Source organism: Platichthys flesus, chromosome 21 (assembly GCF_949316205.1).
Source record: "Platichthys flesus chromosome 21, fPlaFle2.1, whole genome shotgun sequence".
NCBI lineage: Eukaryota > Metazoa > Chordata > Actinopteri > Pleuronectiformes > Pleuronectidae > Platichthys > Platichthys flesus.
The window spans coordinates 12,236,395-12,262,846 of record NC_084965.1 but is presented as its reverse complement, the minus strand read 5'-3'; the positions used below and the strand labels follow the sequence as shown (position 1 = coordinate 12,262,846).

General features: G+C 41.5%; 1 protein-coding gene across 3 annotated transcripts in view; it reads right to left on the bottom strand.

Annotated features, from left to right (window-relative positions):
* The window catches only part of eya1 (EYA transcriptional coactivator and phosphatase 1), a 64,873-nt gene extending 39,063 nt beyond the window's left edge, over window positions 1-25,810 (bottom strand). For 2 of the 3 annotated variants that reach the window (XM_062380097.1, XM_062380100.1), the window contains exons 1-2: window positions 25,675-25,810; window positions 20,622-20,682 (exon numbers count right to left, since the gene is read on the bottom strand). The gene's annotated coding sequence lies outside the window, so the exon portion shown is untranslated. Of the gene's footprint in view, window positions 1-1,351; window positions 1,617-20,621; window positions 20,683-25,674 lie in introns of those variants that run through there. The other variant, XM_062380098.1, reaches the window with a different exon arrangement.
* Between the last annotated feature and the right edge of the window lie 642 nt (window positions 25,811-26,452).

Here is a 26,452-nt window from a genome sequence, read left to right as displayed (position 1 = left end):
CCGCTCATTATCTGTTAATTGGATAAATAAGGTTATTGTGTGCGTGAATGGTTGCAGCAGGCGGTCGCACACACTGTCATGTTTGTCTACACGGAGCGAAGGCCACTCTGGCTCTCTACCCTAACCTCTCCACTTCCTCTCTTTCATCTGCTAACACACACACCTTTCTAAATACAGAAAAAGAGCAGGCGTTTGAAAATGACAGGAATTAGAAGATGAAAAAGGACAGGGGGGAAAAAAAATTAAAAAAAACTTTCAGAGAGATGAAATGCCCCTTCAGACACACACACACACACACACACACACACTAACACACACCATACAGTAATTCCCTGGCTTGTGATGTAAACCTGTGATCACGCACACAACATTAAACCAGAACATCCTTCAATTAGCGAGTCCAGTGATTACAGCAGCTGAGTCATCTCCACTACACGTGAAACACTGGCGAGCGGAGACGCAGCCCGGCCGGGAGTCGAGGCCTGTTGTCTCGGACAGACGCTGGGAGCCTCTCAGGTCTCCTCGCAGCATTCCTGGCCCCAGCAGATGGCATTGGATGTCAACTGCTTTAACTGTGTTGGTTTTGTTTGTTCTGCCAGTCGAAAAAGAGACTCACTGCAGGGGAGCCGCGTGTTTTCCTCGCTTGACCAAAAAAATGTAGACTGGGCCACGGAGCGGAGGATACTATATATGTCAATGGAATTGGGCACTGATGATATCATATTCAAAACTAACGTAGATTATCTTTCCACAATTTAAAAATGTATTTTTAATCCTAAAAAGGGGAAATCTTGAATTATATTAATTTAATTGAAAGTGCCAAAATAGCTCTAAATTTGCCGTTTAAAGATCTAATTAAAGTAATTGCTTTATTGATTAACATATTTATCAGGATGTAGGTTGTATTTATCTAATTGAATTAAAATAAAACATTCACCTAGAATTTTTTTTTTTGTTTTGCTATCATCTCTCTATCATCAATGAATAACATCTGGCATGTGCTGAGTCTTCTTTAATTGATATTATTATTTTATGAACAGCTCTACACTATTACAATTTCAGTAAAATTGATTTTATTTTTATGTTGTTTATATATCTGACAATTAATGACAGTATAAGTACAAAAATTTCTTTTTTACTCCAACTTCTTTGTTGACATAGCTGCTTTAAATGGAAATTATCTCTTGAATTTAAAGCTGATGAAAATCTATGAAATGTAAGGGCTATTTTCACACACACACACGCACACAAACATAAATACACACACACACTGGCACACTCAAAATAAAAAAGAATTGAGACAAGGCAAGCATCAGATAAAACATGAGGCAGAAATTTAAATTATACTTACTACAATTGTGGTTGAATCCCTGCGTGTTTATCCCGTCCTCTTTCTTAAAAACAAGAATCGTCTACAGACCGATCAGTCAGTCCAGCAGAGGTGGACAGCAGACACTCTGAAGCGCTTCTTCAGCTGCTGCCAGAATCTGTAGCACAGTGAGCGTAAACTACAAGACTACTTTTTCTTTTTCATTTTAGGTGTTGGAACCCATGGAGCCCCGCGCCGTATCTCTTGAGACCCAGTCCCAGTGAGAAAGAGAGTTGTCCGATTACTGCTTCGGGCAGTGACTAGTGAGTGTCTGAGGAAGAGGGAAAAAAAGAGAGCGAGTGAGAGAGCGACGGCTGGAGAGGGAGGGAGGGAGGGAGGGAACGAGGGAGGGAGAGGGAGGCTGCTGCTGCCGTTTGAAAAAGCAGGAAAGTTGCTCGGTGCTCTCTCACAGGAAGACTTTGGGTCTGGAGGAGGCACGCGGGAGTTGTGCCTCACACCAGCTCCCCCATATGTCATTCACTCGCAGCTTTAAGCAATAGAGCCCTCTCCAGATTGTATCAGTGGAGACTTAAGACAATGAAATGGCAGATCCCTCCACTGGCCTGACCAGGCTGTGCTCACACACCCCGAGGGCCCACACTTCCCCCCCCCCCCCCCGCTTCACCCCTTGTTTTTGTTATGCTCTCTCTTCTTCTTTTTTTTTTTCTTTACCACAAACCACATTTTTTTTCTGCTCTCTCTTGTGAGTCTTAGGTCACTGCTGGATTTCTCCCTCGGAGTCGCAGAGGAACTCCAGAGGGTAAACAGGGGTTCAGGTCATTAGCTTTAGGTGATGGGGTGCGGGGAGGTTTACCAGCGGCCCGAGCGTCCCGGCCCTGTCCGTCTGCGCTGCAGTCTAGTGGAAGTCCTCCGTCAACACGTACACGCCGCGCCTGTGTGCAAGGTAATGACTGCCTTCTGTCTGCTCCAGGTTATTATTTCAACTGTGCGAAGCTGCTAAACAAGGCCACGCTGCTACTGATGAGCTCAAACTGGTGATTTATGGAAGCTGGTGATGAGGCTTGTACAACTTTCACTTCAATATGCTATGACGTTTTCCTTCCCCCCCCCCCCCCCCCAAGAATATCAATTCTGTGTAATGAATGGTTGGGAGTGCAATGGGCCATTTAAAATTTAATCTTCACGTAATAAAACCGAGGGCGAAATACCAACTGTAATGTTGAAAAATGATTTTCAAGGAAGAGGAAACCATACATTTACTACGGTAAAGAGGTGCTGAGAGAAAAAGAACACCCATGGCTGAAAGAATGGTCTACTGTGTTCGTGGTTGGTCCCTGTATGCACTCCTTGTATATCTGCTACTTATGGTCAGTGGGTGGAAAATAGAAATTTATCACGTTTGTGACAAAAAAAGAGCAAAATCGTAGCCGTTCTTGTCACATGCCACGATCAAAAAGAAACTGATAGATTAGTCGATTTTCTTCCGGATCAGCCACTGAGTTCACAACCCGCACTGAAAAGCAGGTCAACGCCAACCAACCTCTGTGCAGCAGCAGTCAACAAGAAGCCGACAGAAATAGATCAGAGCTGTGAGCCCGGCTCCTGATTTAAATACGCAGCAGCAATGAGGTGTACGAGCTGGAAATGCAAAAGCTACTTCCCTTTTACCCATAGGTGAACCGGTGGGCTTATGTTTCAGCATCGGAGCATGAAATATATTGCACATTCAACAGGTAACAGATAACTCGATTGACTAATAGATGCTTGGGGACTCTCAGGTGACGATTTCTAATAGCGGTGGGGTACACGTGCCAATTAACTCGCTGGATTTACTCTGTTGATCTCTATTTCAATAAGCGAGATGTATGAAATTAGCTGGAGATGTAATTTTGCAAGTGAGTTATTTTCAAATTGCACAGTATCATTATCCAGAGTTGTTTATGTCTCAATGGCTGAAGTCCTATTTTCCTCTTTCTCTCTGTGAGCACGGTATGTTTTGAATCAAGGCTCCAATCAACCTTTGCTGTTGTTCTATTTCTTATGTTTGACAGAATGTAATACTAAACACAAGTTTACATAAGTTGCACAGAAAAACGTGTAAATTTTTTTGGGACTTAATTTAAAATTTTGAATGTCAAGATGTTGAGTTTAGGAGCAAATTTCATACGGATTTAAAGTTGTAAGTTCAAGAAGCCCAGACATATTCAATAAAGCCCCTTTTCCACAATAGAAAAAACCTACATCCACCTACATCCTCTAAAACCCACCACCATCTGGCTTTTGTCTGCAATGGGAATAGACATCACTGGGCATTCACTCCCAGTAAAATGACATTGCATTCAACACAGGTTTTTATCGTCTCCGACTCCAATCAGCAGTGCTGGAAACATGACACCCGGGTGAATCCGCTTATTCCTTCCTCCTTCTTTACTTTGCAGTCTAGATGTCGACGCGGCACCTTTTCCAGTGCGATGTTATGACACAAATTTGACAAACGGCCATTTGCACATAAATAGCCATGAGGGTTTGCGTACTTATAATTTTTTACAAAAGCATTATTTTTGTATGTATCGTGCAGGATGCAACACTGGCAGGATAACCGTTCGTGTCGTGGAACAAGCTTCACCGGGTAAAGTAAAAACGAAACAGAAAGGTGAAGTCCTCTACAGGCAATGGGGAAGTCAATCGCCTTTTTAACGCGTTAACAATACGATGTCAAAGACGTTTAAAAGATATTAGATGCAGTTTTTCACTTTCGGCAAATGTCAAAGCTTAGAAGCATCTGCATCTGCCAAGTGGAAGCTTAACAAAAGATGCACTGATACTGTCCGACTGACATCAGCGCTAAAACGCCACTTGCCAAAAACTATATCAAGGAAGACATTTGAGAAGTGAGCTAAGATTAAATGTGAAGCCGTTCTTTATTAAGGATTATCTTGATGGGACTCGATGGTCTTCATGTGGGGTTGCAAGGATGCCTGCCTGCAATTTGGAGTGAGGAGAGATCTGCACTGTCCCCCACTGCCAACAGGTTATCCACTCAGACCTCTCACACACGGGGAAATAGACTCGCTCTCAAACGGCTGATTACATTATGGAGATAAAGAGTGGAGGGTTAATGTACATCTAACTGGAATCCTAGTAGTTGGAAAGTTTCAGATCCGTAATTGTGGGATCCCCCCCCTCCTACTGTTGTTCCATAAAGAAGGATATCTCAACAGAGTGAGTTTACTTATCTTGACAAAGAATATATAAACAGTGTGTAAGAAGCAGGAACGGTGTGACAAGGAATCAAATGGTGCAGATGAAACGAAATGCTAACACCCCGGTGACACAGTTGCAATATTTTCATATGCATATACTGCAAATTTGTTTGGGTAGAGCTACTACTAGTGTTTATACAATGTCACACATGGGCGGGGGGGGGGGGGGGGGGGGGAATCAAGTTCCTTTTTTGACACAAGTCTCAGCAGAGCATTATTCTCAAAAACCTTCCTCCAGGAGGAGAAATCTGAACTTGGGATAACTTTGGATAAAATAACAGTTTTTATATATTTGTACAGGCATTACCAGGTGAAGTGCTCACCTACTGACTAATGGGAAAATAAGATTTTAAAGAAAAAAACCTCCTACCCTCCCGCATTGCTCCCGACACAAGTGGGACATTAAGTTTGCTGCATGGCAATTTGTCAAAGAGCTCTGTAAGTGCTAGGTACTGGATATTCCTGAGTTATTCAATGTGCAGGGTTTCCTGGAGAAAATAAAAAAGCTGCACAGAGTGACACATGCTTGGTAAAGTAAAACATCACTGATGACCGAGGGAAATTCAAGATCATTTTCAATACTATTCCATTGCTCTTCCGTACCCACTGCTTGTGTTTTCACGAAAGCTCCCCAACACTAACTAGAAAGCAACAGGCATAGCAACACTGACAGCAGAAACAAAAGAAGGCACAAAAACATGCTGCTTTCAGTTCAAGCTGCTGTATTCAAGTTTATACAATATAAGATTAACCCATCCATTTTACCAGGCTTTCATTAAACTCCACAGAAAATCTTTGATGCTGAAAAGTGGCCGCCACAAAAAAAGGATTTGACAGCGCAGACAGATAATTTTGAAGTCCCTCAAGGTAAATTAGTAGCAAGTCAAGTGCTTTCATGTGGTGAATGAAAGTTCCAAGTGAAGCCTGAGTTCCTTATAAATAAACATCAGGTTGGCCTGCCGCGGCCGAGGAGCTGTGATAAAAGTAAACACGGCATACCTCAACCTGAAAATACACGAGGAGCTCTCCTCCGCGGCGAGAGGGGAACAAAGGAAATGGTTAACCTCAGTGGACGTCACAAACGTAAATGAACAGTGTGACCTTACTGTTGCAGCCTTTTTGGTTCCAAACAAAACACGGGGGACATGCTTTGAGTTAAGGGGAAAAATTAATTTGTCTTTACATTATATAAAATTAAATACAGTGAGCACACTTCAGATCAGGCACTCTGTTGCAAAGGATTTTTTGAAAAGTAATTTAAAATCTTTGCGTTTGCTGACTTGAAAATCACAGTGCTTGCTCAAAAGTATTTTGCTCAGTAGGCACATTTATCCGTGCCTGTACCCTGAGAGACAGGTTTTACTTTATGACCAGAGAGGCACACCTGGGGAAAGTCTATGAGGACCCCGAAAATCCTCAGACAGACACTTTATTGCTCTCCAATGGCCCCAAAAAAGCCAAACAAGCACCCGTTGGAGACCTATTACTCATAATGAGACATCACTATGGCTGCACGAATCACTACTGCAGGCATTACGCTGAGAATATATGGCCTGTTAAAAGATAAATAGAATGAGTAGAGTAAACTCAGCTGAATAAGTCACTTACATATGGGTTGACATATGATTCATGTCTTCCTTAGAAACAAGCTTTAGTTCTAAATAGGTTAAACTAAGACAATAATGTTTTGTGAGAAGTAGAAATAATAATATTAAATTAGACGAACCACAGCTTTTGCTTTTACTCATCAAGACACACTCAGCTGAGGGGGAGGACCAGGTCAGATTTGCTTCCAGGCTTTAAATTATCTAAAAACTCCATTCAGAAGCTCAGCCTATAGGATTCTAAATAGGTAAAATATGCACAGTGAAAATAGAGCTTGCATGGCTGGGAGGTAATTATTTTAAATAATTTTGATTCAAGAATAAAGGTTTTAATCTACAACTAATTATTTCCAGCCTTACTTATAATACTAGACCAGATACAAGAGCAATTTGACAAGACATGCATGCTTCATACTAATTAAATTAGTTTGCCTTTGTGATATTAACTTTACTAAAGTTTTTTTAAAAGTACTTTTAATACAGTGCATCATGTGGATAAATTCACAAGATAGAACAATCGAACTCTTGACGATCCTGATTCTCAATAGAACTTTGCAAGTTGAGCACTGATTCTTAAGGTAAGGGGATGGCATAACGAAAGAAATTCTGGTATCTACTTTTAAAGACCAAACCTCAGCCAGTTCTGCCACTAACTCTGAATTAGCTGCACCCTAGAATACCAATATGTTTGGTAATAAATTTGCAGCACCCATCTAATGGCAGCATTTGTCAAGACAGCCCCAACTGTCTGGGGCTGGCTTCTGACTTGCGCAACCCAGGCGGCCAGAAATGTGGCACTCCCCGTCTCCTCCACAGCTGCATGTCCAGTTGGGCCCCGGTCATCAGAGCACCGGGGGCCGAGCCACTGATCAGCAGGCTCACAGTGGGTCTGGCCCGTGGAGGGGTGGGTTGGGGATGGTGGGGGCGGTCAACACTGGGAACTTATGTTCACCACACCACCAACTCCCAGTGGGTTAGAGTACAAAATGCAGAGGTTATAGACATAACTGCTGCCTTGCAACCCCACCCCCTCAGGCTGACTCTGTTCCTGGACCCCCTCCTCCCCCGAGTAACAAACCAAACCCCCACCAGTCCAGCCACTGTGACATTTGTGAAGCCAGGAGTACACATAACAAAAACACATTAGGCAAATGTCTGGGGTCAAACGTCTGTTTGAATTGGACAGATGAAAGCCACTTAGATTGGGCCTGTGCCATTCTGCTTAGTGACTAAAAACAGTTTCAAAAGAGCTAGGCCTGTGCGAGCCAGTTTGTCTCACTGACAGAATATCCTTCCACATTCAAGTTATGCAGCCGTTTGCCAAGGGATGATACAAAAGCACAGACAAGGCTATTTAAGCCCGGGGTATTACCAATCACCTATCTATCCTACATAAATAAAACAGAAATACCTCAGACCGGAAAATAACTTATATTTAACCTACATCCACATTTGTTCTCTAAGAAGCAAGTGCAAGCGAACACAGCCGGGGTATTTGCAGTGATGAATGGGCGCTGCCATTGGACACCAGTTTTCAGTAACTTTTAACTTGCGGACAGTCTTAACAGCTGGGCTTATCTGTCTATCCGGCCTCCTCCTGCATGTGCACGTAAAGAAGCTGGCGCTCGGATTATCTCCCCACCAAATGCCGCTCATTTTATAGAACAGCAGGAAACCTGCTGAGCCGCACAATTTTTCACAGCCTTGAGGACAGTGTGAACTATTAGCAGCTTGCCAAGCCAGTAGGTCCCTCCGATCATGCCGAATCCGGAGAGACATGAAGAATGACAAGAGGTTCTGAAAATAACCGATGGGATAATCACAGTTTAAGACTATGCAAGAGGAGTGCTGATGTATATGCTAATACCTCAGCCCAAAGTACCTCATGGTGACTTCTGTGCATGTGTCTGGTACTTGTCGCTGCGGTCATCATGACTGTGGGAGACAACCTTTCATTTATTGTTTTTACTAGAGCACTACTGCTGTGCTATCAATATCCAGTGGACAGGAAGGGCTGTCTAAGTAATTTTACATATGACAAAACAAAGACGGCATCATCCCAGGGAGGAGACTGCTAACAGTGGGTCACAAAGGAGGGAGAAATCACAATGGAGCACCAAACAGTCGCCTCTAGTCGAATCAAACTGCACCAAATTGCACATATTCATAGATATCAGACTACTAAATATGGCCGAATATTTTCTCAATTAATTATTCTCTGATAAATAAGTGAAAATGTAAAAAAAGCATTGTCACTATGTCTAACACAAGGGGAAAAAAGTCCTGGACCCATACTGTATCCTTCCACCAAGTTTCCTGGTAACCCTTCCAGCAGTTTGGCTGTAATCGTGCTTACATACAAACCAACCAACAAACAAATGGACAAGGGGTGAAAACCTAATTGGCCGAGGAAATAACCAAAACTTCCAAGAATCCATTGGAAGTAAACCTCGATTCTCTCAGTCCAGGCCAGAAAAGCTCATCCACTCTCTTGAGATCTCAGACTTCATTTGGACAAACATATCATTGTGGAAGACATCAATAGAACCGACTGGGCTCAATGATATGCCAACTTTCCATGCTTGTTTCCTCTTGATGTGTTCAGAACAGCAGTGGCCCTGTGAAAAGGTGACTTCCTCCATGAGGAAATGGAATTTGCAATGCACTCCTTACAGCACACTCTCTCTTTGTACTGTGTGAAAATATGTTCTATCTCATCTGACAAGAGCTGCCCTACAGTCTCATATTCTGCCGTTTCTCTCTCTTCATTCTCCATGTTGGGACAGTAGGTCTCAGTTTAAGTGTAAACAAACTTATATAGTTAACACATATAATTTCAGAATGATAGAGCTAAACGACAGAGTAAAATGCAGATGCTCAACAAAAGGTAAACACATCACACAACCCGTTTCTTTAAAATGACAACTTTTGGCAAACCTAACACAGAGTACAGTCATTTTGGGAAGATGTGCATTTCATAATATAGAATCTTCTTGGACATATATATGATGAAAGGACTTTCTGTGTAAATGGTTGTGTTCCTGCTACTGAGAGATACTGAGCCAGTAAATTATTAAAGGAGACATAGGAAAACAAGAATTTCTATTATTTTCTGCCACCAACTCACAGTATTTTGATTTTGTTTTTTATCCTTTATTTCTGTATGTTTTTCTGTATGTTAGATAATAATATAACACCCTTAATGCTGTTTGTTGTGTCCTGTAAAGCTCAATAAATATTTAAGAAATGAAATGCTCTCTTTAAAGTGCCCCTTAGATAATTAAAGGTTTCATCTTGTTCTCTTGAATCATGTTTGTTGCAAAGCAGCATTATAGGAATCTAACAGTGATCGTGAGGAAGACTGTACAGTGAAGGTTTCAAGAGGAAGGTGACAAACCGACAATGGGAGACGAGTAACCACAACAATGTTGTTAAAGGGTGAGCATGAAGCTGAAATGTATTGACAGGTCAGATCTACCTGCATTAAAAAGCTTTAAAAGAGCGAAATGATTGATTGTTAGTTAAGTTAATGTATCTGGTCCACAAACTAAATGGATTCCTATTGATATCTCACCTCTTTCATCGCATTCCTTCAGTTGTGTAACCTCCTTAAATCTAATTTGAGGACTTAAACCTTTCATGGTGGATCTACATTTGGTTTTCAAGAAGCCGTAGTGCTTTTTTATTCAGGAATGTACAAGACTCAAAGTGAACTTTGAAAAGTGTTTTGGAACAATTGCACTAACACCTACAGTTTATAAAGCTGTGGCACAGACATGTACATGCAGATGTATAGAAGTAATAAAAGTCAGAGACAGACGAAACTGGAGTTAAGTCGGATACAGCTGTCAACTGCCTCGGGGGAGATCTCTCCATGAACTCTGTAAATGACACCTTTGATAATTAATATACCTTTATCTCCGATTCACAAGGTCAACCCAACATGAATCACAGATAAATTATCACTTTGATACCAAGGGTTCCCAGATTAACCTTTCAATAGGGATGCACACGGTGAGGGGAGATGTGATGAACTGCCAGAGACCTCTGATGATGAACTTGTGACTCATCAATACCAGCAGCTCTGCTCGTCTTTGCTAGAAACACAAGCAAAACCACAACAAAGAAATGCCGGCCATCCGGGGCATTGCCTCTGACTCCAAAACAAACATTACGTTTTTGTTACAAGGATCCGCTTCGTTTTTGAGGGGGGAAAAAGCAGGCATTGGGAAAACGGGTGGGGGGGGGTGTCAAGCTTTTCTTCCTCTTGACTTTGTGACTCGCTGAAGCCCCAGGTGTTTTCTGTTCTCAAAACATCCTCTCACCTCTCTGGTCGGCGACCAGCCTGTGAAACTCACCAGAGAACTTCTTGCTCGTAATGTTTTCTGTGCCTGGTGGTACCAGCTAGATAGATCCTATAAATAGCTCTGCAGCCTGCCATGGTAACAAACAACCGCCTCGACTCGGATCAGTTACAGAAGTGGCAACTTTTTATAGGTCACCAGAACTTCCTGTTGCCTTGGAAACAATGTGGAAGAATAGTGCACTTTTGGAACAGGTATTACTGGTCAGGGCAATTAGAGGGCCCCGGGTTGGTGAATGGAAGTTATCACAGAGTTGGCTTGAGGTAATTGGTGTGTTTGCTCAGTCACTGGTCACAGATTGATCCGCGAGCGCTGCACCTGGGCCTGGACAAATCACAATGGAAAGAAATGCCTGTTTGTTTTCGGCAAGAAACAGGAAGTGATCTGTTAAAGGACGAGGCTGGTGACATGACAAAAGGCTACTATCTCAATATTGATGTCCACTTTGAATTGGGTAATAATGACCAATGTAGCTGCACTGGCTACGATTGGGTCCAGATAAGGAAGCAACGTAACGCTTTTCTGTACGTTATATAAGAAAGTGAAGTTTATATGTCAAACTTCTCAGAGACAAGATTCACAAAGTGCAGTGCAGGACCAAAACAGAGTTACACCATACAAAATGTAAATACACACACACACACACGGAAAAGGAACAAGTGCAAAGCGAGACAGACCTGGTCCACAATAGACACCTGACTGGTTGCTTAAACAGGTAATGTTTTTACCTGATTTTTGAATGGTTCCACAGAATCAGCAAACCCTCAAGATGTAAGAAGGTTATTCCACAACTGGGTGCTATTGTCTCAAGAGCTTAATCAAACAATTAATCTAAATTTCTTGCTGCTTCTGATTATTCGAGTGCAAAACAATAGTTTGTCTTTTGGCCGGGAAGGTGGTGCCAACTGTCTCTTTGAAAGCCCTTTGTTTCAATGCTGCTTTTGTTGTGGATACCTGAAAACAACACAACAACCACAACTAGATCTAATTCTTCGCCGTGTACCAGTAGGCAGGCCGATTTTACTCTCTGTGAGGCCCGGCTCGGCCCGGCCCGTTTGGTTGCCTGATGACTATGCAATCTGCAAAATTACAAGCTAGCTGAAACCCTGTCCTAAAGAAGCCCCAGACTCTGCCTGAATTATTAATCAAGTATTGATGAGGGCCTAATAAATGCACTCGGCTCACTGTCCCAATGACATTCGTGCTCTCCCTAAGCCACTGGTGCTGCTCTGCCTGCCTATATGTTTCTGTCAATGAGCTCATTTGAATCACAAAAGATAATTGTTTTTTCAACAATATATCGGCTTACAGATCTCCACTGTACCGCTATCTCTCCTGCCCGGGAACTCAAATAAACACACTTCCATGCCAGCTAATTACAGTTTCACACTGTGTGACAGTCCACAATCTTCCCCTAGTCTGTTGGCCAGCCACCAAAGTCTTCTAATTTTCTCACACGAGGGGAATCAGCGTGCCGACCTGATTGGGGTATACAAACATCAGCAGAGAATCACAGGCATAATTTTGATTACTTCTCTGCCTTTAGGTATTAATATAAAATCCACCTAGCTTTGGGGATAAATCTTCTAAAAAAAGAATATATGAATTTATATTGACACACCAGGAGAATGTATAATACCACACATGTACTGCAGGGACGTTAATTTATCAATTTAATTCACATTATCAACTGACAGTCGGGCACTCCTGACTGACCTCTGGGCTTGGTCGTCAATAACTCCACCAACATCGCCTCTAGCAGCTGAAGAGCACTTAATAAATTGCACCTTCAACAAAAGGAAAAGGTGATGAATTGAAAAATGTTTAGCCAGTTCATGCATTATTAATGCAGCCTCTCCCTCAAATCGGCCACTGATAAATAATTAAAATTAATCTCGTTATGGGAGTTTTCATTATAGGATAATTTAATTAAATGAAAGCCCGGGGACCACTGAAGGCCTGGAGCCTCTATAGGGCCCCATCCCCTGCTCCTCTAATGGGTCAGGACAGGAGAGTGCACTGGTAATGCACAGGAGCCCATACATTATTTAATGGATCCCACTAAGTAAGGACGGATCAATGATAACTTGTCATCTCGTCGATGTGTTTGAAAGGATTCGAGATCATTCTGCAAGACAGATCCCAAAAATGGAACAGACAAAGATCTGCACGCACACACTGGGAACCCACACACATGTGAGGACATTTACTGTAACTGTCATTTCAGGAAGCAGCTATGAATATTCCTGGTTTGTCCGTATTGAAATCTAACCCCAAATGTAGGATTCCTGCGTATTTTAGTGATGGGAAAGCAGCCGACGTTGAACGATGAAGGGAGTGGACTTGAAGCCTGTGGCCTACGTTACGTTTAAGGTCAAACGTGCCTCTTTGTAAACGGCGATGGGAACAAGGTACATCGGATACTGAACAAGAAACGATATCAGCGCGGAACGGGAGCCATTAAAGACTTGGTGGTGAAGGAGACGAGGGGCAGAGGCGGAAGAGGGTATCTGAGTTTGTCTTGTCTCCAGGAGCACTTAAGCACTCTAATTATCAAACCACAGTGAAGATGCACACATCGAGCTCACATTGAGATGACTTAAGCTGCTTCTCGGCCACGCAGGAGATCGAGATCTCCTTTCACACAGGCACCAGAATAAATAGCAACTAGAAGTTTTGATATCGCAAACTCTCAAATGCTATTTTAGTTCACCCTTTCTTTCTCAATATTAAGAATATTACATGGTGCACTGGGTATGTAACGAGACAGACACATTATCATGTTGTTGCAGGAACGGCATCAATATCACTTATATGACCAGGGATCAGCAGTTGTGTTCAAACAAGTGTCCAGCATTTCAACATCTTTACAGATACTGATCTTAATGATTTCCACTACTATGCCGCGCTGCAGTCAAAACCAGCATCTCTGCTCCTGATAAAATACCTCACGTCACATTTGAAATTACACATAAGAATGATGGATAACAGAAATGTGGGTTTTAAAGAGGGTGTGTTTATGTTACCCTTATTTTCCAACGCCAGGCAAGTGTGTCTTCTTGACAAAGACACCGGGGCTCTCTTTTAGACAAACACAGATGGATTATACTTGCGTTTGAATCATAAAGATACTGGTCAGTTCATTCGATCTGGTTTCAGCTGCACTGAATAGCTTGATAATAGCCGAGGCTCATTTTGGTTTCCACATGATTTCCTCAGGACCACTCCCTGCAGTAGATTTGTCTAAATTTGCCAAAAGTGTCATTGTAATTTCAAAGAAGGGCCAAATAATTTAGGTCAAGGCCACTTTTGACCCAAGGGCCAAGATGGATGACTCATTCTTCAAAATCGAAGGGCCACACCATGTGTTCTTACTCACACTTTATTGTTATTGCCAGACTTCTGCAAATGAAATCAATGAAATTATTATGCTCGATAACGAGGAGCATGTGGGACAGATTTGCATTAAAATCTTACAAAAATGTCACGTTATGTGTTGTGGACTTCAGGTGAGCCTTTCGAGGAGGAAATCTTTAACATAAACATTAGCGTTTTGTGAAAACAAAATTAGTTATTAGTTTAGGGCATAATAAGCTGGGGTAGGCACACAATGAAAGAAAGCATTCTGCCTTTAAAATGAATAAAAATTGATTGTGTCCCAATAAAAAACGAATTGGCGGAGTGTTAACTGGATTCCGCATAAACGTCTGTAGCAGTCCCTGGCCGCTTTATTGTGTGCTAATGCAATAGAGAACACTTAGCAATAAATGCTCCTCTCTGATGAGCTCACAGAGGCTTTCCAAGATGGCCTGATGAAATTGTAAAAATTAGATTTGAGCGAGCTGCTAATGACTCCTAAAACAAAGGAAAATCTCTAAATAGAATTAGCCTGCCCTCTCCTTCTCTAAATACATCATATGTAAATTACTGTCATTTGGAGAAATATGCTTGCCTGGAAGGTAAAGCCTTCATTAGAGATCTCAGTAGGTTTGGGACTCGAACTAGAACTCCTCCAGGACATTTAAAAAGTTTGAGCGCTCAGAGAAGGGGGAAGGCATTGTTCACATGTGGCAGCAGATCAGAGATATAACTAAGTATATTTAATAATATATATTTGATTTATCTGTTATGTCAGATTGATTTAGTTCCAAGGCTGAGGACGCAAATCACTGCTATGAGGAACAACTACTGCATTTGTGAAATTGTCTTGTGCTTCAGCCAAGTCAATTCGCAGTATCTCTAAAAATAGCGTTTCTCAGCCTCTGATATCTTCGGAGAATCAGTTCATAGTGGAGCACCACAAATACAAGTATAGCATCTCAGTGAAGATTATTCTATAAATCAATTAAAGTCTGAAATAGCTGCACTTTGAGAATTAAGTGCAATCAATCTTTTTGAGCTTAAGGCTTTTTATAAGTCATGTCCAGCGGCACCATGAATTATTGACTTGAGTGCAGTGGGTAAAATATTTTTAATTGGCTTAATATCTCCAATTATTATGTCTATATAATGTATCTATAGCAAACCAAACCACTGTTATGAATATATAATAACTGGTCAGGGTAATCAGACACGGCTTAAATAAAACATAATTAAAATTGTTAAAACAAATCGCATTAGTTGTCATGGTTACATTGACAAACCAAATTTAGTTTGGTTTCTTATCAATACTAATTTTAATACATAATGCAATTATAGTACAGTATGTTTCTTGACTGATAAGAAGGTCTAAAAAAGGATGCAACATCCATTATAAAAAAAGTGCTGCATTAATTTGAAATACATATAGATACTTGGTGTTGTTGTAGTTTTGTTGGGTGAGTTCATCATTGATAGTTACATCTGATTCAGTGACCAACAAATGACATGTCAGACTTACAGCTAATTTGTGTGGTGTTGGTACAATTTAACATTTCAAACAACTTCAATAATCTGAAATGTATGGGCATTACACTCAGTAGCCTACGTCAAATAATTGACTTGATATTCCAATCTAACTCGGCCGTGGTGATTGCTCAAACTTGAACAATACAACATTGTCTACCGAGGGTTTAGAAGTGTTTACACAATTCCAGCAACCAATTATTTGCCCGTCAAGAGGAGCCACTGAACCAGTGAATGGCCATCACACACCCTCCATTGTTTAAACAGGGCAGGAGAAAGGAGACATATATGACATCTTTGGCAGGAATTATGCAGCAATTAAACAGGACAAGATGTGTTTGCAGACGCCGCTCAACTGTTTCCTAATACAAACACAGGGGCGGCCAGTTGCCTAGCTTCAGGACACAGCCCTTGTGTGTTCCAACCAGGTAGGTAATTCAGTTATCTGGGCATTGTTCTCAGTTCATCCCTGTTGAATCACATGGCTTTACCATAAGATTTGCCCAGCTTTAGATAAAGCCCTCCCCCCCAAGTCCGAGCGCAGACCTCACAGGTTTCCCCAAATAAAACCCGGCAGAATATTTAGTGTTACCAGGCAGTTACATGTGACAATAACCATTGTAAGTGTTTAAAGAGAAATGTATCGTCCATACCACAGCTTTAATGTTGCACAGTGAAAAACGAATGGGTTGTCAATGATGTTTTATACTAAACTAATTTAGAAAGCAGGCAGACAATCTGTATATTCATTGTGAACCCTTTGCCGGACACGTGTCTGTTTTCGCTGCAGTAGAGCCCGTGACTGAGGTCTGAGTGTTTTCTGGGGGGTGACAGGAGGATCACATATGTAGCAGCAGCCAGACTGCAGCTGTGGGGTATTTCCACTGTCCATAAGCACCTCCCTATTAATGGGCTTAAAGAAACACGTAATAAGTCAAGTCCGTCAAACAGTTATTCTCTCTTGGATGCAACAATTTCTTATCAAATCAAAAGCAAGCGGATACACTATGTGATAATTCCTGTGTCCTTGCTTTCTTATAATGAGAAATAGTTAACAAGGGGCACAAGGGAAGAGTAATTTTGAGAATATTCCCAATGCAAAACCCTTGCTTGCTTGATACGAAGGAGTACTAAAGTCATATTGAAGGAAATAAACTTATATTTTAGGAATAAGAGTCGTTATAAATTTTTTTTTAAATTCATAATATTATGAGGGTAAAGAAAAAGCATACCGTTAAGCAGCCACTGGAGTTCAAATCTTCAACTAATCCTTTGGTTTCTTTAAAATTATGAAACTCATTTGGATGTTAACAACAATAGTCTTTCAGTCGACCACTATCATCAAACATTTCCCCTTCCACCCAAAAGAGGCAATTTCCATCAAGTCTTAGTGGTTCTTTCTTGAAAATCTTTTCGAAGTCCTGATAATTCCTATGATGAGTATTTTGTTCTTTTTGAAACCTTAAGTATAACTTAAAAAAGATGCTGCACATTCGTCATTTTATTTCAAACAAAGCTGATCTGATATTCCACGTCTCACATGACACAGCCTACAGATATGACTTTATTCTTGCAATATTACAAACTGATTCTCATAATTGTTTGACTTTTTGTCTCCTAATATTTCAACTTCAATGCTCGTAATGTAAAAATGAAATTCTCTGAATATTACAGCTTTATTCTCATGAATGTACGATTAGTTTTCTCGTGATATCACAATTTTACTGTCAATCTGTTTTCCCCTAAAACTCAATTGTAGTTTGACACTCGTCGATAAAAACAAACAAATAGAGGAAAATAAATTATTTTTTCGTCAAAAAATAAATCGTCCACTCCTGATATGCACTGTGTAGGTGTCACATCAGATATATCTGAATAGTTAATCGCGCCTGATGTTCTTGCAGGAGTCAAACAGCGGATTACAGTAATTGAGAGCCCATACTGTGACAGAAATAACTGTTCTCACACAGGGGCCAGACCCACTGGTGCCTTTTGCTGTCTGTTGGCAAGAACTAAATATATTTTCTGCATTCTGAATGGCATTCCACTCTAACGCATACGTGCCAGTAGTTAACAGTGTAGGAGAATAAATAGCTTTCTGGGCCAAGCCTTGAAGACATGTCAAAGATGGGCGCACATTCATGTGATTTGTTTGTGGAACCTATTTTCTAAGTTTGTAAGCAGCTGTAAAGAAGCTTCCATGTCCGCATCTTGACTCCGCGTTTCCATTTATATCAGTTTACATTAGTAACAAGTCAGATACACTCATGCTCATGCGTATTGACAGAGTAATAACCCTTCTGGCAGAGCAGCAGAGCCTAATTTCTGAGGATCATCGCAGTGAGCCAGAATTATGTCACTCTGACCACCTGTTCCTCTGAAAAACAAAACAAAAAAAAAACGTCATTGGGCTTAAGTAGTTCCGGCACGCATCCAAAATGTGAACTTGTGAACCGGAGCGCTTACTTTTTCATTTCTGTGGAAGCAGGAGACGGTGGCGTGTAGCAACAGCCACTCTAATTCCGGTAGAGGAAGGGTTTACATAAGAGATGTGCTGTCCTGTGCCTGTCACTCAATCCGCCTGATTGGCAAACGCATGACGGGGGCTGAGGCTGTGTCGTGTCACCCACAGGCTAATGAGGGACTAATCAGCAGAAGTAGAAATGCAAAATATTGCTCAAGTGTTCCAGCAAAGAGTTCACACATGCAGCTGTGGAAATGATAGCTGGGCAATTAAAAAATAATCAGCGCTATATATTTATCATAAATAGCTAAATAAAATAAGTCCCATATACATTTATATACTGTTTAAGCATTGTGTAAACACAGTGAGGTGGCACCACACGTAATTGATCAACATCAAATTTGTCAAATGTTGCAAAATGTTAAATATTAATGTGATGTGATAATAATTGATCAACTACGTAATTTTTAAAATAAAATTTTTTTTTTGTGATATCATCCAGCTCTCAAATATACATTTACCTATTTTGGTGAAATGTATAGGACTCATAAAAAGCATCTATAGAGATTAAAGAAACAATAATAATGTGATATCTTGACATTGGTCTATCAAAAACAGAAAATGCAATCCTCCCAACAAGAAACGGGCGTTATATCCTAACACTTGGTTTTGATAGATGGTCAGAGAAATAATAGCTGTGTTCAACAAGACTAATCTCTTCTCTGTCAAGGGAAGAAGCCAAATGTTCTGATGCTAACAGCTAGCAGTCTGCAACACCCGCGTTGCGTTGCGTTGCAGGTGTAGCACAAACACACAGTGTGCGTCTTTTAGATCGCAGATCTAAAATAGCTGCGCAAGCACTGGTGGTCCACACACAGCTGTTGGTGGTGCGGGTGCTGCTTACATCATTGGCGTTTATGCCAATTAGCTTTTCTCCCTATTTGCAGGGTGTTTGTCATGGATGGAAATAGATGGCACCCCCCCACAGCCATGCAGCGCCATGTTGGAGACTGACTGGTTATGAGAGCAGAGGTGTAACTGTATATGTTTAAAAGATATGAATAATAATAGGCTGTGAAGTTATTAAACATCACGACTTATTTCGGATGAATGAGTCAAATAGCCGTCAGGAGCTCCACAGTGAGACGTCCCACTGCCTGTTCCTGTTAAGTGAAACAGGCTTGCCAAGGAAGCCGGCCCAGCAGTGGTCCGTCACGGGGAGCAGGGCAACCGGCGCACTGTGGCAGCCTTGATGAAATCAGCTCACACTAAGGCCGATGTGCTGACAGTGGGGATCAGGGCGGTCAGGGTTATTCCAGGGGTCCTGCCACTCTGCAAACCAGCGGCTGACCTGTGCAGGAGGCCGATAAGCCACAGACACAGAGGGGCCTTCTCCACACCGTAAACTACAGCAAAACCTACAGTTATGTTTCAATCTTTGGGGGGACCAGACGGGCAGGCAGGCAGAAGAAGGCAGTGTTTTTCTTCACTTTTACACACAGTAAAGTACAATGATAAAAAACGTATTAAAATACCCTTAGTAAGAATTAAAATCGAGGCTTACACTAGGAAACAAAAAGAGATTGATCTATTTTTATATTTTTAAATTTTCGATAATCAAACATTTGGCAAATTAACATTTTATAACAAGTGACAGATTAACTTTATCTGTTAACTCCTATGATAATGCCCTCCCCTTGAAAGCATCTCCGATTGAGGCAGCCGCTGTCTGTCCTGCTGACATACTTCACTCCCTTTGCTCCATGTGTTAAGGTGTCTATCATGTGTGAAACAAGCCGTTTTTCTTCAGCCGTGCCTTTTTGACTCTGATGACATAATGCTGGAGAGAGCGCGCTGGGGGAACCCCCCCCCCCCCCCCCCCACACTCTTACTTTTATGCACCTATTTAAGAACAGCAGCCTTTCACACCGAGTTCAGCAGGAAGAAGCAGTAAAAAACGAAATGGGCGAGACCTACAGTATTTCATAATTAATAGGTAGCAGTGCGGGGAGAATGGCCCACGCTGACGTAAAAAGATCAACAAGGTATAAAAGTGATCATTCATTCTGCAGAAAATCACGGATGAAAAAACGTGGTGCCATATGTTTCCCCCACCCCCCCCAAATCAAAAGCATAACACATTTTAAATATGCACGGAGCGTTTTATAATCTCTGATTGCTTTGCTTTAGTTGGAGGTCGTACAGAGCTGCTCCTCGCGCCGGCCTCTACGATCTCATTTGTTTCTGAGGTGGTCCCCAGCTCACGCCAGGTCACCACCTGCAAGGAGTACTGTAAATTACTCGGTGGGCCTAATTGCCCATGTCCGCCGTATTACTATAAACCACTAGTGCTGTGCTAACTCTATTGTCAGGTGCTTAATCAGGGCCACCAGATTTATTTCCTTGCTCTAACTCTGGGGACAACCACAAGCAGAGGCCTGAGTAATTGGATCTTATTTTGCATCTAAAATTAACCACCTATTCTTAGTGAGGGCCGGGACTTGGAAATGATAACAATAATGATATCAACCAGCACCATATGAGGCCTTGCCTTTCATACTGGGAGTTGCATAATGCATGATAGGCCCAGATGTTGCTCGGAATGACCTTACCTGGGGGGGTATGGTGCCATTATGCCAATCAAAGTGTGTAGCACTTGATCAGTCACAGGCCCAGAGCAGGCTGAAGGAACTCAATTATTCAGTCTCTTACCTCACACGTCCACAGCAGAGGCAACAGACGTCAGGGTTTCACCAGGCGCTCCCGCATGGATCTGATGGAGAGAATGACGAAAACTGAAATTAATAACTTGAATTAAACTAAACACATTATAAGAGAGAACCTTTCATTTTCCTTTGGTTTTCACATTTTCCTTTGGTTTTCATATCAGACAAATGTATAAAGGTGGAAGAAGGAAGGACGTATTGAATTGATTCTGTAAAAGACCATTTTGCATTGTAAAACCTATGGGGCAGTATGTTGAGAGAACTTGTATCACATCACATTGGAATAAGTCAAAAGCCGAGACAGGACCCATTTGAAAAAGAAACTCCTGAAAAACACCATTAGAAATTTCAAATAAAAACATTAAAAACACACTCTGCCAAATAGCAATGTATTTCTTGGCACGACGATGCACTTTAACTACAATTATTATATTAAATGTTTGAAATTAATATGTAATCATTCAATTTTTTACATATTCTCAATTTCAATATCTGTCAGTGAATGCCTGCACACGGCGCTTTGAAATATAACTCCTTTTTGTCAATGTGGTAGGTGAAGCAGTGCCGAGTGAGTGGCGAGCGAGCAGTGAGCATGCAGAGGGGATGTGGTCTGTGTCGGGATGTCAGGAGCATAATGGCCAGCTGAGTCATAGGTTATAAAAAGCTGTCATTAGGGATTTCTGTCCTCAGCAGCTCATCACACAGGACCTGTGAATTATTTATTACGCTGGAAACTCAAGTGCCCCGTTACTCGAGTCCGCCTGGTTTCCTGCACTTCCCCTCTTTCCTTGGGCTTGTTTAATAAAGGCGACGCGTTTAGTTGTTATAAAAGTATTTGAATTGGATCCGATTTATAAACAGGAATTCCTTTTATTAATGTATCTGCTGTGATTATGTTTTTTATGGTGGATATAACAAATTATACACCAGCAGAGTGCGCCTAATGAGGGCATTTATAAAATCAAAGTGTATAATCAAAGTGTTTATATTATTTGAATGGACCAGGTTTGCCTGCAGTCAAAATGACCACATAATTAGCAACACAATTGAAGGGGGATTTTTTTTTAAAGAATGAGTTTCTTGCTTTCCTTTATCCTAATGGCGACAATAAAGCTTTTAGAGAAATCGTTGCATGAAAGGAGATGTGACATAAACATAGTTACCCAAACAAATCCCAGATTTCCTTTAAGTAGATAAGGATTACATATCATGAGCAACATATTCCACAAATCAGCAAAACAGAAAACTACATCTCCCCTAAATCAGGTCCACTTCATTTTTCCCCCCACAGCTTTTGTCGATGCAAATCAGCTCAGGCGTTTTCCTCACTTTGTTTTGCTCTCGCTATATGAAAATGGTTAAAAATCCCATGGGTCAGTGAAAATGATCCTTCCACTCCGGTCGCCTGCTCTAAGTCAGCCAAAACATTCCAGACTTCAAACGGCAGCTTTGCCTACCAGGGCCATTTCAGTGTCCCAACCTCCGCGGCTCAGGAGGACTTGGTTATTTGGATAAATTAATTTCTGGAGTCTGCCTGAGTTGCAAAAACAACCTCCTGCCTGACAGCAAATTAGTCTAAGTGAAAATCCAGAGAAAACGCATGAGGTTTAAGAAAACAGCTTCCCCCCCTCTTTTTGAGCACATTATTGATTTTCTGTTTACCGGCGACTCAGCTGTGTTTAAAATTTCAGACATTTTTTCGGCGAGTTTACAAAGAGAATAGAAAATATTGTGGAATACATGCGTAAATCCATCTGCGGGCAGGTGAAGCGGTTCAATAGGCAACATCAGCACACAGGCTGTAAAATGCACACACTGTGTACAGTACACAGCTGACAGGGGCTGTATACCATAAAACAGGCCGATGTAAAACTTTTAACAGCTGTCAGTGGTATTGAAAAATGATATAAAACTGAAATCTCTTGAAAACTCAAAACGTTTTAAAAGAAAAAAATAAACCCGGAGAGCACGGACTGTGAAAATGGGGGAAAAAACGGTTATGGAGGGAAAATTATGCAAACAGATGAAGACAATCCAGAATTAATGGTCCGCAACATTTTCAGGCACTCGGAGAGCTGTCCAAGGACACCATAGGGGAGACTGCATGGCCCCAGTAATTGGAGGAGCATGTAACTTCAAAAGTAAGGAGAGCAGACTGGAGAACTCTCCTCTGAAGTCGAGTCTTAAAGAAAACGTGAAGCACATGTATGCTACAGTAGGCAATCCGGTACATGTGTGAATGAGAATTGTTCTCTTCATTGCCGCGGACATGATACACTGCAGTGTCCCCGCTGAGCTACCAGACTTTTATAAGTGCATGAATTCACTTTCTGAAACTTTCAGGCCACAGCTGCTCCGTCTGAAGATACAGAATGCAGCAGCAGCAGCAGAAAAAAGAACAGACAAGGGAAAGTGGGTCAAAAACAAAACAAGATATTCCACATAATGTCAATAAAACGTCCATAAAATATATCACTCAGCGGATGTGAGATCACCGAAAGAAGAAGAAAAGTGCTTTTTAAAGTGTAACAACCTTTAGTCACAATAAATGTGTCTTTTACAGGGTAGGGGATTTTGACTGTGTTCCCAATCTTTCATGAAATGGATGATGTTTCAGCCGAGCAATTCAAGGACGGGATTGTGAATCTGTGGTCTTGTCAAATGACGAATCAATCACAGTATATGAGGCGTATTTCAGTATTTGTAGGTGTGGTGGTTTAAGTATAATCTAAAGCAAAGGTTAGGGTTTTGCTGGTTTTCTTTGTTTGTGACTGCCCGTTGAATCAATCTTAAGTAAAGTGAGATGAGCATTTTCAATAGAACAAACTAATTAAGTAATGAAACTTCTATATCGAGAAGAACTTTCTAGATAATCCTATCTCTATCATTCATGATGCATGTCTGTCACAGACTTTATATAAAGATGGATGACATGACGGTCCCCAAAAGTGAAGCCAAAGCATCTCATTCACTATCTGGTGGCTGGCTGCAGTATGGATCATCAACTCTGCCTCCTCCAGGTTAGACGATGGGACATGGACTGAGCTAAAAGTCCAAGTTCACATCAAATACATTCTTCTCAAAGAAGGTTTCCGTAATTTTAGGTAGTTCTTATCACACTGATTCTAGATTTTACAGTTAGTTTGGTTTGAATTACTTATATGAATCTATAAAAACAAGGTGAAATGTCAATCGACTCACTAACTGACTTAAGATTGGTTGAGGATGCTTATCAGTGGTACCTCACAACCTCACGACCTCTGTGGCTCCAAAGGCGCAGGATGGCAGCGTTTGTATCCAGAGAGTTGGAGGGAGTGTGGATGCGTTGTCCATCTTTATATACAGTCTATGTTGTCTGTGCACTGAAAGCTAACATATCATTCGGCTTTCGTACCAATAAAAGCTGTCAGGTGATCAACATCAGGAGTGTGACACAGACAGGTAGAGCTGTAAAAGCTTTGACTAATATTTAAGTTTAAGATTAAAAACTCTGAAACAGGATGAGACAGACATACGGGGCAAACATCATCTGCCTAATCTTTTGCTGCTTTTCCATAAGCGCAACTGCGGCACAAGATGGTTTGTGCAACCGTGGAACCGTGGATTTCCAGCCCGACCTCAGAAACCAGCCAGTACTCAACAGCAACCTCATCATAACCAGGTGCACACATATGGCGGCTTCTTGAGCAGATATTTAGACACTGATTGAATTCCCATATTCAACAATTTTGCTCTGCAAGACAAAGAAAAACATCCCATCAGGGAACCAGTCAATGCTGATTCAGGCCTGCTGCACTATTGGAAAGGCCTGCCTCCGCAGCCTCGCCTCTTATCATGATGGCATAACTTTGACATAACATACACTTCTGTCTTGATGATGTGCTTCGGCTATACATCATGAAAATGAGCCCGGCTCGGAGGAAAATGAAGACAAACTGTATCACGTTGGAATGGGAAAAGCAGAGGGGGAACACAATCTTTCCAAGGTCCTTCTTGGTCTGAGGGAAGAACACCGTGCGTGCATGAGTCAATCCGACCTACACCGACTGAGGAGAGAACGTCCATTTTTAACCTGTTATCCATCACTGTCAAATGTGGTGCACGGTAAAAGAATAATAAAAAAGAAAAAGGAGGAAATAATTAGATAGAAAAATGACTGCAGCCCGGGGCAGGAAGACTGAGAGTAAAAGCGAAGTAGAGCTGCTGTTAACTTAAGGTCGAATGAGAGTTTGATGAATGATCCCGGGTGCAACTTGTACAGTACCTGCATCGCCCCTTTATTTTGTGGTAGTGAGAGCATGTTATTCTCTCTGTACGTGACACTGAGGGAAAATGTGAGACGGCACACGCAACACAATACTGTCCAATACAACTGCACACGTGGGTCTGACACATGGAGGACTTGTACATTACATTACTTCCTAGGAAGTATTTTCGCACCCTCAATCCATGTTTTGCACTACTCTGATCCTATCCAACGGGTGCCTTATGACTGCATACTATGTGTATACTAGGTCGTACTGTGTACTACCTTTTGAGTACTTGTAATCCGTACTTGTATAGTCTGTCTACTTAAATGTTTACACCGGGGATCACAGAGAAGCAGCATTTCAACACTACTCTGGCAGAATAAAGTTGACTTTTAGCAGCAACTGAAAGATGCAGAAGTACTTTTTAAATTCTAATATTGATTACTGTTGCAGTGAAAAGAATACTTTACAAGAAAGGTCAACACTTTCCAGACAAATTTGCAATTAAAAAATAGACCCAAAAAATGACACTATTGTAAAACCACAGTGGGTTGGTCGTGTAAAAGCCTCTGTTCACCTTGTTTGTATTTGTCCCTGCGCACTAGTCCTCCTGCCTCAGCTATGATTCATGGAGTTGTGTCACTGTGTCTCCGCCCATGTTGGAAATGTCTCCACCGCACCACGCTGTCAACACACACACACAGGTGAACATGTGTTGACAAAAAAAACACACAAGTAACAGAGGAGCGGATGAAACACACAACTGGAGCCGCGTCACAGCGTTCATACCTGCGCTGTGTGTCAGTCACCGCATGCAACAAGTCCTCAGCCCACAGCCACGTCTTCTCCTCCGTGTCAGCGGCCACCGGTGTCACTGCAACCCGGGAAACGTGTCCGACACGGGGGGGAAAGAACGCGACACCCCCTGGGAAGTTTTGGGAGCAGCGGAGTCGGAAGGTTACAGTGAGCTCACAGTGCGATGACACCATCAGATACATCCGCCTGCTTCCTTGTGCGCGTGCTGCTGCCACTCACCGTGTAACACGACGAAAATGTATAATAAACATAATATATTATATTGTAATATTAGACTTCACTTTCAGCGCGTGAGTATGTTGTTCTAATTAGTATATTTCTGTATTTATTTAACTAATGCAAGTTAAGGGATTTTATTCAAATATATCATGTTTTTATTATGTAGAATAGAACATGTGTTTTATAATGTTCAAATTGTGAAAAGAACACCATCATCAAATTATGGAAGCAGTAGTACAGTACTGTTCTCCATCTCTCTGGATATGAACTACAGCGCCACCTATAGGTCTCTGTAAGGCATCTGTATAACTGTAAGGATATTTAAACGTTTTTTACGGAGTGGGTGCTTGTGTTTTTGACTTCATTCAAAAATATCACAAATTTGAGTCATTTTCCAATAACATAAACTATTATCATTATTATTATCTGGCCTATAATAAGAAGTAGTGGTAGTAGTATTAGTAGTTGTAGTAGTAGAATAAAATCAACAAATCCACACATGTAGACCGTCTTGATTTCTCAGATCTTTATC